This window comes from Arachis hypogaea, chromosome 13, assembly GCF_003086295.3.
Source record: "Arachis hypogaea cultivar Tifrunner chromosome 13, arahy.Tifrunner.gnm2.J5K5, whole genome shotgun sequence".
Lineage (NCBI taxonomy): Eukaryota > Viridiplantae > Streptophyta > Magnoliopsida > Fabales > Fabaceae > Arachis > Arachis hypogaea.
In genome coordinates this window covers 34652262-34664301 of record NC_092048.1, presented here as the reverse complement: position 1 = coordinate 34664301, position 12040 = coordinate 34652262, and the positions used below count along the sequence as shown (strand labels likewise).

The following is a 12040-nucleotide window of genomic DNA, read 5'->3' as shown; positions in this document are numbered from 1 at the left end:
CACTTGTACTAGAGCCACCATTTTCCAGGACCATTTGAAACTGGATTATAGCACAATTGCAAAAGTAATAAAGCCGTTGGTAGAGGCTGACCCCTCTACAAAGGTGAAATCAGTCATTGTGAAAGTACCGTCAAAGTTCAATTACACCATAAGTTATCGTAAAGCATGGTTAGCAAAGCAAAATTCAGTGGAAAAATTTTCAGAGGTTGGAAAGTATCGTACAAAGCTTTGCCCATATTGTTTGAGGCCATGTGTCACAAGGAGCCATCAGTAGCCATTGGTGAGGAAATTATAACCACAAACTAACCGGCAAGTGCACCGGGTCGTACCAAGTAGTACCTCAAGTGAATGAGGGTCGATCCCACGAGGATTGATGGACTAAGCAACAATGGTTGATTAAATTACTTAGTTAGGCAAACAAAAATTGATGTTTGAGATTTTAAAAGCATTAAACAGTAAATCAAAAAATCGGAATAGCAAGCAGTAAATTGAAGTGAATAATATATGAGAAAACAGTTAATGTTTCAGAGATATCTATTTTCTGGATTGAATTTTCTTACTAACTAATTTAATCATGAAAGATTTAATTCATGGCGAACTATATGTGACTAAATCCTAATTCCTTAGACCTTTTTAGTCTCCTCTAAAATTCATCAACTGCCAATTTCTTGGTCACTTAATTCCAATTAGAGGGTGGAGTTCAATTCTAGTTTATATGCCACAAAAATCTTAATTACCCAAATATAAGAGGATTATATGTCACGTATCCTGTTAAGTCCAGATAATTAGAAATTTAAGAGAATATGTTTTCAAGCTGTTGTTCAAGTAAAGAGCTTTTCCAAGTTATACAAGAACTCAATTAGAATCAAGGTCATACTTCCGTTCCACCCAGATTCATAAAATAAAGAACGAAAACAATTCTTGAATTATAAATCAGTACATGAATTAAAATAGAAAAATAGTAGTATCAATCCATACAATAGACAGAGCTCCTAACCTTAACAGTGGAGGTTTAGTTGCTCATGGTGCAGAGAGAAAAACTAGGATTCGTAAAACTGTAAAGTGCGGAATGAGGTAGAAGAGAAGAGAGAAACCCAAAGGGCTGATTCTTTTTCCCTTTTATATCTAATCCTAATTAATGTAAAATATATTTTCTAAAACTAAAATAATATCTTTTCCTAATTTAAAATAAAATACAAATTCAATCAAAATAAATTTAGCTTCAAGTTCAGCTGGAGAAGGCCGAATCAAATGGAAGAAAAGGGTATACTATTATATATTTTTAGAAAGATCTAGAAGTTAGCTTTCCAATGCCGCTAAAATCATGTTAATTGGACCTCTGTAGCTCAAGTTATTTTTGTTTGAGTGCAAGGAGGTCGGGGTTGACAGCATCATTCGCTTTCTTCCTTTTCTGCTACAAAACCCCGTCAAATCTATCCGAATGCTACCTGAAATAAATAGAAATTACAAAAAACTCAAAGTAGCATTCATAGTGACTAAAGGTAATTAAATCTTGATTAAACTCAACAATTTGAATACAAATTCACTAGGAAAAGATAGAGAAGATACTCACGCATCAGCCATCCATTTTGAAACCATGCCTTTATACCAGGGGACGACTTAGTAACTGATATTCAGGTATTACATCAAATTTTCTGGAGTTATTACCCTTGTATTAGAGAATTCAGATATTGCAAACCAGTTATCTAGGTAGATGGAATTCACTTATATGAAAAATATAAGGGTTGTCTATTAGTTGTAGTTTCACAGGACGGTAACAATAATATCGTGCCTATTACAATTGCCATTGCAGAGGGAGAGACTTTTGATGCGTGGTATTTTTTCTTAGTAACTTGCGACAACATATGGTGACCCGGGATGTTGTGGGACTTATCTCTTATCGACACGACTCCATTAGTTTAGCTATTGCTCATATTAATGGAGCTTGGTCGCCTTTTAGAGCTTTCCACATATTTTGCATCAAGCATATAGAGTCAAACTTCTTGAGGAAGTTCAAGGCACTGTACTTGCAAAACTTTATTGTCAACATAGGTAAATTTAAATATATTGAAGTTTGTGAATGTTATAGTTACCATTATTATGAATGTCATTTATACTTCGTATTTATACTTATTTTTTTAAGGTCGCAGAATATTTGAGGACAGTTCACAAATACGAGATGCGTTATCAGCGTTTGGGAGAGCAGGGTGAGGCTTACACTAATTGGTTAAATCGAATCCCACGTGAACAGTATGCTTTGGCATTCGATGGTGGCTTTCGATGGGGTCATATGACCAAGAATCTAATGGAGTGCATCAATTCAATCTTAAAGGGTGCGCGCAATCTCCCAGTCAGTGCACTTGTAGAGGCAACAATTTACAGGCTTAATGAGTTGTTCACCAAGAAAAGAGCCAAGGCTAAGGCTCGCATTAATACTAGACATATTTTCTCTAAGCTTGTGACCTCCAAGTTGCATGCAAATCAAAGTGCATCGGAAAACATCCAAGTTAATTGTTCCGATAGGAAGAATGAGATTTTTGAAGTGCATGAGATGCCTAATGGAGGGGAGTATGCAATTGACCTATGTCGATAGCATTGTGACTATGGTGAATTCCAGGTGGACTGGATTTCATGTTGACATGTATTTACTTATTGTGCGAATCAGCGACTAGATTGGCAAGTGTACGTTCATGATGTTTATAAGATGGACCACGTTTAAAAGGTATACAGAGCTAGGTTTAGGCCATTAAGAAATCCCACATGTCCTGCTTACCATGGACATTGTTTCGTGCCAAATCCGTTCCTCAGACTAGATACCAAAGGTCAACTAAAGATGACTCGCTTCTTGAAGAAGATGGACCCTTGGATGTTACATGGTCCTAGGTGTTGTAGGCAATGTGGTGGCAAAGGCCACAATCGTAGTAGATACCATTAACACGGTAGTGCAAGTGCAGGTCCTTTTGCTTAATAGAGTTACTACCGTTGTTGCATTTTCTTAGTAGGCTATGACATTTGTATTTTTATATATTGTATCCAAGTATTTATTACTTAGTCGAGATAGACAAAAGTTTAGTTAATATAATTAACAACAAATAAATTAACATAATCAACAACATAATTCTAAAAACATATTACTTTCTTATTGCTCACTTTACATATTTTACAAAATTTTTGCACTTCTTGACAACCCTGTTGAACACAAACAGGGTGAATCAATTAGTGTTATGACATGGAGGATCAGTTCTAAGGTTATAGCCTTTACCTCTATCCGGTGGAGTTGATGTGCCACTTGTGCATGTACTTGTACCACCCACATAAACATAAAAATATATCACATGCATCAATCAAATTATGAAATACTAAGCAATAAAAATACATCTAACGACTAATAAAACCAAATAGTCTACTAGGTAGACAAATAATAAAATATGTTACCTACACTAGGCCCTGGATCTTCAACACGATCGTAATCATCATTGTGGGATTCCTGACCGGCATCCTCATCATCGTCACCATCTTCATCCTCATCCTCGTCATCACCAATCTGGGGGGCTACTAGGTAGTCATCAGTCTCGTGATCAACCCCCTTAGTGGTCTCCTTAATTAGACCTATTGGAATACGATGTGGGTTTTTGCTCTTTACAACTCCTCGACTCCTGTCACTCCTACTCGAGTCAACAGATAGTCTCCCTCAAGAATTTCCTGAAGGAGTGTAGCACCGAGTTCTCAGATCTAAGGACCTTCTACTCAGATTCATACCAAACAGCTGGCTAGATTGTGATTAACCTAGATCCAGAGCCATGAATCCAAGCAGCTCGCTAAATGAAAAATGCATCCCCTATGGAACACTCCAATGTTGCTGATGTAATGGGTATGACTGTGTAAACTTCAATATGGAATGTGTGTGAGGAATATGTGGGGTCGAGATATGCCCAACTGCCTCTTGCAGCTGTTATACCTGTAGTTATTGATGTGATGGTGGCAGAGGCCGTTGCTCTTTCTTCTAATCCCCCACTGAGTTGTCCTCTTGGTTCTCTTGCAACATAAGGTCCGACAAATTCATGTGATTGTCATATTTAGCGCAGTACCAATACATGTAAATCTTTAAGGGATGCTGTAGTTGCATGGGAAGCTCAACAAGAACGACCCTATACCAATTCGTTCACTGTATAACCCAAAAAGAGTGGGTCTAGACCAATCAAAATTCCTAGAGTCAATAAAGACTTCTTCGTGTGCACCATCTAGATCCTATTCCTGATGAAGAACGTTCTAAATGAGACCAAACTGTCTCCTAAGCCTGTCGGTTACATGCCAACTGAATGCTAATGGATGTCTGTAGGAATCATGTCTAGCTCAATGCGCTCAACACCATAAGCCTCCCATACAACCTGGACTCATTAAAATAAACAGATGATTATACGCCAAATAATAATAAGGTTTAACAAATATCTATATCATGATAATATACTTGACCTTCTTGCAGTTCATCTAACGACCTCTTAAAGTGAGCAAAAGACTGAAATCTATAACGCGGTCAGCACGCTCCCAGTTACGCTACCTAACATCATTTATTTCATTAATAAACTTTTATCCTAAACATTAAAATACGATGTGAAAGATTTAGTTAAAGTTGTTACTCACTAATTTTACCTGCTTGCAAGCAGAAAAAGTAAGGGGCCGTTGGAAATTGGCGCAAGAAATGGTAGACGCTTAAACGGATCCATACCCAAGTTAGCAAAAGTGTCAATAGAACATCGATCTCCTTGCAGTCAAAATGAGATATCCTACACATCGCTTTATACAAGTGCGCTAGGCAGGGTAATCCCCAACTAAATTCTCTGATCCCAGCAAAGTTGCAGAGCATCGACAGAAATTTCAGTGCACCGCTGTCCTGGACTTGTCTCCAAACAAGATTGTCCAAAACAATAACATGATGTGATACTTCACATACCTCTGAATGCCCATTTCATCAATCAAAACTAAACGATCTTTCAGATTCCAAAGCCACATCAACTTTATAAAGCTTCCTCTACAATCTGTCTTCCTAGGTGCAATCCCAAACTGGTGCAAGCGTTCAACCTCTAAGGCATCGTAACTACTCATGGTCATTCCTGTCACTAGAAGACCATTTGTCGGAAGGCCAAGAATTACGGCCACATTTTCCAATGTCACAACACACTTACTAACTAGAAGGTGAAACGTATGTGTGTTCGGGTGTTATCTCTCGATTAGAGTATTTATCATTGCTGACTGACATTGGATTATCCCAATATGGGAAACATGATAAAAATAGTCTCTCATAAATGCTCTTCTACAATAGGATTATATGGATCCGACGACAGTAGGTAATTACATGTCAACATCCGTAAACCCTACAAAACGTAGCCAGACAATACATCAAATAAAGTTATCTTATAAACATTGAATAATTAAAATTTTCATCAATTAATTTATATTTAATCAGTTTATCTCAATTTATAGCCTTTAAAATATAATTATTTATTATCATTAACATAATTTAATTATAGTTAACAAACCATCATTAATCATCCAAAAAATAAAATAAAATTATAATTAAATATAATTTTAATTTTAACAACACTAATATTATTATTAAAAACAACGAAAGTATAGCCCAATACTTTATTCTATTCACATCTCTTCACACATATACATACAAGACTAAAAGTATAATAATAATAATAATAATAATAATAATAATAATAATAATAATAATAATAATAATAATAATTAATGACTTAAAATAATTAATTTTATATCCAAAAATTTAAAAAAAGTATCTAATTTTTGTTAATACTAATTTTATTATAATAATAATTAACACTAATTCATTAATAATAATAACAATTAATTTATTAAATCAACACTTAATTTATTGTTAATAAAATAATTAATAATAATTAAACTAACAGTGACATTCATTAACACATACGGCTAATTAGTTATTTACTTAACTAATTATATTATTATAATTATAATTATTATATCCAAATGTTTAAAAACTTAATTATAATAAGCGGCGTTAATTATATAGTATAACAAAAATTAATTAATTAATAAAATTTACATTTAACTAATATAATTATAATAACAATTAACTCATTAACTACTCAAAATATGCTAAATTTATTTTAGAAAAATCTCATAATTATATTTAATTTCTAACAATAATTAATAAAATTTAAATATATCTAAAATAATATTCTAATAATTATTATTAAATACACTAAATATATATTTTCTAATGTCTAAACCTATGTCAACATCATTAACTAAATTCAGAAATACATAACATAATATCTCTAAATACCATATGTTAACTATCATTTAATTGTTATAAATAATATTAATCTATAACACTATCACTATTAAGTTTTATTAAATCATAAAATTAAAAAATAATTACTTACATAATCAGGATGATTGAAATAATTAACAATGTAAAACTCAACACAATCAATATTTTTTTATTTTGGGTCTCCTAGGCATTGTTCCTCTGTTTTTCTTCACTAGAGAAAATTTTAGCAGGAAGAGAAGTTATTAGAGGGAGAGAGAAATTTTTTACTATGAGTGTGTGAAGAGGAAATTGAAGTGTGTTGAGTGTGTGAGAATGAAACCAGTAACGAGTAAAAGAGGCGAGAGTGGGAGGCAGCTCGATAGGTTACATGCACGACAGGTGGTATTGATACACAAACCGGACCGTCCAATTTCTTCTCCTGACAATACAAACCATCCAATTTGAGTTTAACCTACTCCACAACAGTGTTAAACACACATCACTCCAATAACGTTACATTACACTACTCTTTATATCCAGTTCAAAATTAAAAAGTGGTAAAATTTAAGTGTTATTATTTATTCATGAAATAGTGTGGAAAAAAAACTACATTAAGGCATAAGACAAATCCGGAAAATAGATTATATTTGTGCAAGACATAAGTTGATTTTTCAATAGATTCCATAGTTTACATTTATAAAAAATTCTACCATGTTGACCCAAAATGTAAGCATATGATACTGTCAACATGTGGCATCATTAGACCATGACACATATGTTGAAAATTGTGGTTTTACGGAGATGGAGTCACTACAAGAAAGTACTGGAATAGCGATCGATTTTAGCGACCGATATAGAATTTTCAGGACCAAATCAATATTGGTCGCTAATAGCAACCAAATTAGCGATCAATAAATTTTAAATACAATCAAAATAAAATCGGTCACTAAAATCGGTCGCTATTTTTTTATTTAACGACCGATTTAGCAACCAAAATGGAAATAATGTCTTTGGAACTGTTGGTCACAAAAGCGGTCGCTATTTTTTATTTTAGCGACCGTTTTTGCAACTGATAGTGAAATAGGGTGAACAACTGTTTGGTCGCTAATTCAGTTGCTAAATTATTGGTCGCTAAATCGGTTGCTAATTGTTAATTTAGCGACTGATTTTAGTGACTAACATAATCAGTCACTAATAGCCACCGAATTAGCGACTGATTAGTTTTTTACAACTAGAATATAAATGGTCACTGAAATCGGTCGCTATTTTTTAATTTAGCGACCGAATTAACAACCAAAACAAAGGAAGGAATGTCCTTGAGACTCTTGGTCACAAAATTGGTCACTATTTTTTAATTTAGCGACCGATTTTGCAACTGATCTATAGGTAATAGAATAACGTGGTTGGTAAGGCTGACAATAGGTAAGGTAGGATAGAGTTTGGACCCTACCTTAACCCTACTCACAGGTTGAAAATTTGATTAAAACTCTACCCTGACATACCTGCGGGTTGAGTATCTTTCAACCCTAACCCTACCCGCACCCTAAAGTTCTAAACCCTACCCTACCCTACCCTATCCGTAGAAATATCAAATTTTTTCAAAACAAATATAAAATTCAATCATTCCAAATTTCATACATATTAATAAAATGAAAAATAAAAAATTAATGATCTAAATTACTAAATTAACTAACTAGTTTAATGGTTGCTCACTTATTGCAAGTCATTACATGAGGGAGGTTGTGGATTCAACTCTCACCTCCTTCACTATATACCTAATTTTTATAAAATATGTGTTATATATGGGGTGCAGGTAGGGTAGGATAAGGTATACCCTAAACTCGTACCCTACCCTACCCGCAGGCAAACCCGAACCAATTTCTACCCTACCCACAACGAGTCGGGTAGTCTACCCTACCTGAACGGGTTGATTCGGGTTGGGTACTCGTAAGTAGGGTATGTATTGCCAGCCCTAGTGGTTGGTTGCTAATTCGGTAGCTAAAGTTGTGGTCACTAAATCGGTTGCTAATTTTTAAATTAGCGACCGATTTTATAACTAATCAGTCGCAAAAGCAGCCACTAAGTTAAAAGAAAAAAAAAGATATTATCTAAATTACCCTCACTAACCCTAACTCACCCACACCATTCTCATATTCTCCAATCAGATACCATTGTCGTCTCCGAGCTCCGTTGTCGTCTTCTTCACCGCCGTCTTCTGCGTACGTCTCGCCGCCATCTCTTGAGGTCTCCTCATCGTCTTCTTCTGCAGTCTCAGTATCGTCGCCTATGTCATTAAGATCTCAGCGTCGTCTCCAAGCAGGTAACCTCCTAATCGCCGATTCTGATCCATGCTGTTAGGTTTGGTTTTTCCCCCCTCTGGTTAGGGGTTTTAGCGAAGTACCCACGTTTCTGTCAGAAATTACATTGCTTATCTATATAGTTCACTAATTGCAACTTTCGTATTCCTTTTATCATTGTTAGTATTATTTGCTCATGCGAAATTTGAAGTTTTGTTTACAGTATATGTTGTTATATATCTCGTCACTTTTGTTCTTATTTGTAAAACCTTGGATTCTTATTTATTTATTTTTTGGATTTTTGTGGGTGAAATTTGCTTTGCTACTACAATTGCTTGTAGGTTTTTCAGACATTCTCATATCATTTATGACATAATTGATAATTCTCAATGAAATTTTCATTCTTACTTTTTGCATATTAAAGAATTTCGTTAAGGATTGGTGGTGGTTGTTGTTGTTGAAGAGCTTGGTTAAGTATTCTTATACTAATTATTATCAGTGTATTGGCTTGTTGAAAAAGTGAAAATGGTATTGGATGGCAATTGCACATTTTGGTAGTACATTTGCAACTCAATGGGGAATTCGTCCTCAGGTTTTCGTGAGATCCAGCACGGTGAGCAAGACTACATCATCCAGCCACAAGTGAGTCCTCCGTTGGTTAGATATATTTGTTATATGGAATACAATTAACAATTGGTTTGAAGTGTTCTGCCACTATTTCTTGTTAATCTTGATCATGCTCTTGAATTAGAAAAAGTGCTAAATAACTTCTAACATATTTTCCTTATCATAGTATCCATGTGATATAACAATAAGCTTTGGAGAAGATGTAATTCCGTTACTGTAATTGTCATGCATAGTAGTTTTATTATTTATGTATTGTCACGGATTTTCAGAACTATGTGCTGTTTTTATCCATAGGGTTAATGTTTCTTAGTACACTTTTGATTGAAGTCCAATCACTATATATTGGTATGGAAAGTATATGAATTCACTGAATTGTAAAACTCTCATATTTAATATGCTTATCAATATTATAAAAAAACAAGCATATGCTAACGTGTAAACCACATTGGTGAGTGCTAGCAAAACCAGCATCAATGTCACTTGTGTTACTATATATTCTATTTCTGAATGTGACACATCGAGTTTGGCCAATTGTATGGGTACCTATAAATTAAATTAGATTTATTAATTAATGATTGCCATATAATTTATAATTAACATTTTATCTCTATATTAAATTTAGTGTGAAGAGTATGTTACATATTATTAGCAATGAATATTGAATTACTAGATAAAGTGACCATTTCTTTTGCACTAAATCCTTTGTTACTGAAACAAGAGATGAGAGTGTTAAGATCACCTGAGGCTAGTGGAAGGTCACAAACATTCATTCCTTTTGGTGAACAATGAATTCATGAGAAGGCAATGAAAGACGCCTCACTGGAAAACATTAAACTGCAGACATCAACACCTTCTCTTGGGTAAGTTTTTCAAATATAAATTAACATCATTTTCAAAAATTATCTTCTGTTAGAGGTTAACAAATTTAATCAAGTAAATTCCTATTGTTTGAAACATAGAGAATGATAGGGTGTTGATATTTTTAGTAGAGTTAGTTGGTGTTGGCTCTGATGCAAAGAAAAATATTGATTACATAATATTTTTTGTTAATTGAACTTTTTATGAAGAAAAAACATCTTCTTGATTTCACCTCTCTGGTTAGATTCACAAGGGAATGAAAGAAAAGATATAGACATAAAAAGGTTTAAGCAGGCTCTTTCTCATGCGAATTCACATATGAAGAGTTTTCCATCTACTGCACAGGTTTGCATTATGTCACCACACTAGTAACCAAATGCTTGTTATTAAAGACTCATTGAGTTTTTAAAGGTTTGGTTTGTTTAGGTTGCTGCCCAACAATAAGGTACCTATCTAGCTAGATGCTTTAACCATATGGATCAATGTGAAGAGAATCATGAAGGTCCTCAGCGATTTAGAGCAACCGGATGTCATAAGTTCCTTCTCTTCCAGTACACTTCATATTCTGTTGTGTTATGGTTTTGTTTGTTTTGTGTTCCTATTTAAAAAAAAAAGAGTTCAACACAATAAAATAGAGCTTACTATAAACTAAGAAAACACAAAGAAAACAAAAACTTAAACAAAGTTACTCAACACCGTATTCAACTAATAACACATACTCTACTCCCACATTGCCACTAGCTAATACAACACAAAAAGTTGAATGAGATACAAAAGAAATATAGTAGTGAGTAGTGTTTGCTTCATAGTTAAAAGCAAGGGACACTTGGAAACAGTGCAAAACTTCCTATCTATGAAAATTATTTATATATTATAACTGAGTTATATATAAATACAGAATTTCATGTAAATATGATTTCCCTTGGCACTTTCATTTTCTTTTAGCCCTTTTCAAATGCTCTCCTTATTCTTTTTAAACTAATTTTGCAGCCATGATTTCTAGTTTCTACTTTTTTGATTTTTTTACAAAGAATAAGCAAATACAATTGCTAATCAATGCTGGTGGACCTGATAGGGTATTGCGAGTTCAAATGACCGAGGCTGTTGCACAGTTTAGAGGCTATGACACCTCAAAAATCAAATAAGTGTCTACCTCGTTGGTATGTATTTTTGAAATAGTTATCCTCTTATCTAAATATTTGTACTATCATTAAATGGTTATCCAATTTGTTGTATTTGTAATTACCTAGAGATTGTTATTAGAGAGGTCCAACTTGCAAATGGTGGCCAAGTTAAGAGAAGGGTTGGGAAGGGAGTCCAAAAACATGCCACTGAGGTCCACAATCTCAAGCCTCTCTTCCTCTATGCCTCTGCTTTAGCTGCTGCTGCTGCTGCGGCCGCCGCTCTTTTCCACCTTCTTAATCATCGGTTGTTGTTGCACTTACAACATCGTTAGATAATAATAAGCACCATCTTTTGTAATAGTGACTGATTTAGCTACCGATTTTAGATTTTTAGATCAGACATCACCGACTAATTTTATCAATGACCGATTTAGCGACCAAAAATTTGGTCGCTATTTAGCAACCGATTTTCTCAGTGACAAATTTAGTGACCGATTTTATTAGCAACCGATTTAGCGACCAATATCGTTTGGTACTAGTTTGGTAGCATTGGTTGAAAATCGGTCGCTGTTAGCAACCGAAGTTAGTCGCTATTTTTAACATAGCGACAAAGGTTTTAGCGACCACCAAAATTGATTGCTAAATCGATCGCTATTCTAGTAATTTCTTGTAGTGAGTTCCATTCCTCGTTGTGTGCGCAAGATTAATTAGGGTAATAAAGAGGTTAACATTAGTGAGCAATTGGACTAGAATTGTATGAGTTTATTACTGGGGTAGAAAGAATGGGTTACTATTTTTTTTTGTAACACATGTATAGTTAGCTCATAAAAGGGAGG

At 34.1% G+C, this 12040-nt stretch overlaps 1 long non-coding RNA gene across 5 annotated transcripts; it reads left to right on the top strand.

Annotated features, from left to right (window-relative positions):
• The first annotated feature begins 8393 nt into the window (after positions 1 to 8393).
• Positions 8394 to 11667, top strand: LOC112738025 (uncharacterized). Of its 5 annotated transcripts, none has more exons than XR_011869581.1 (7): positions 8394 to 8618; positions 9116 to 9237; positions 9941 to 10082; positions 10325 to 10425; positions 10507 to 10616; positions 11156 to 11240; positions 11331 to 11667. It is a non-coding gene; the product is annotated as an uncharacterized lncRNA (long non-coding RNA). The 5 variants fall into 5 exon arrangements; XR_011869579.1 differs by having other exon boundaries at positions 10507 to 10631; XR_011869582.1 differs by having other exon boundaries at positions 8414 to 8618; positions 9095 to 9237; positions 10507 to 10525.
• Positions 11668 to 12040: the final 373 nt, after the last annotated feature.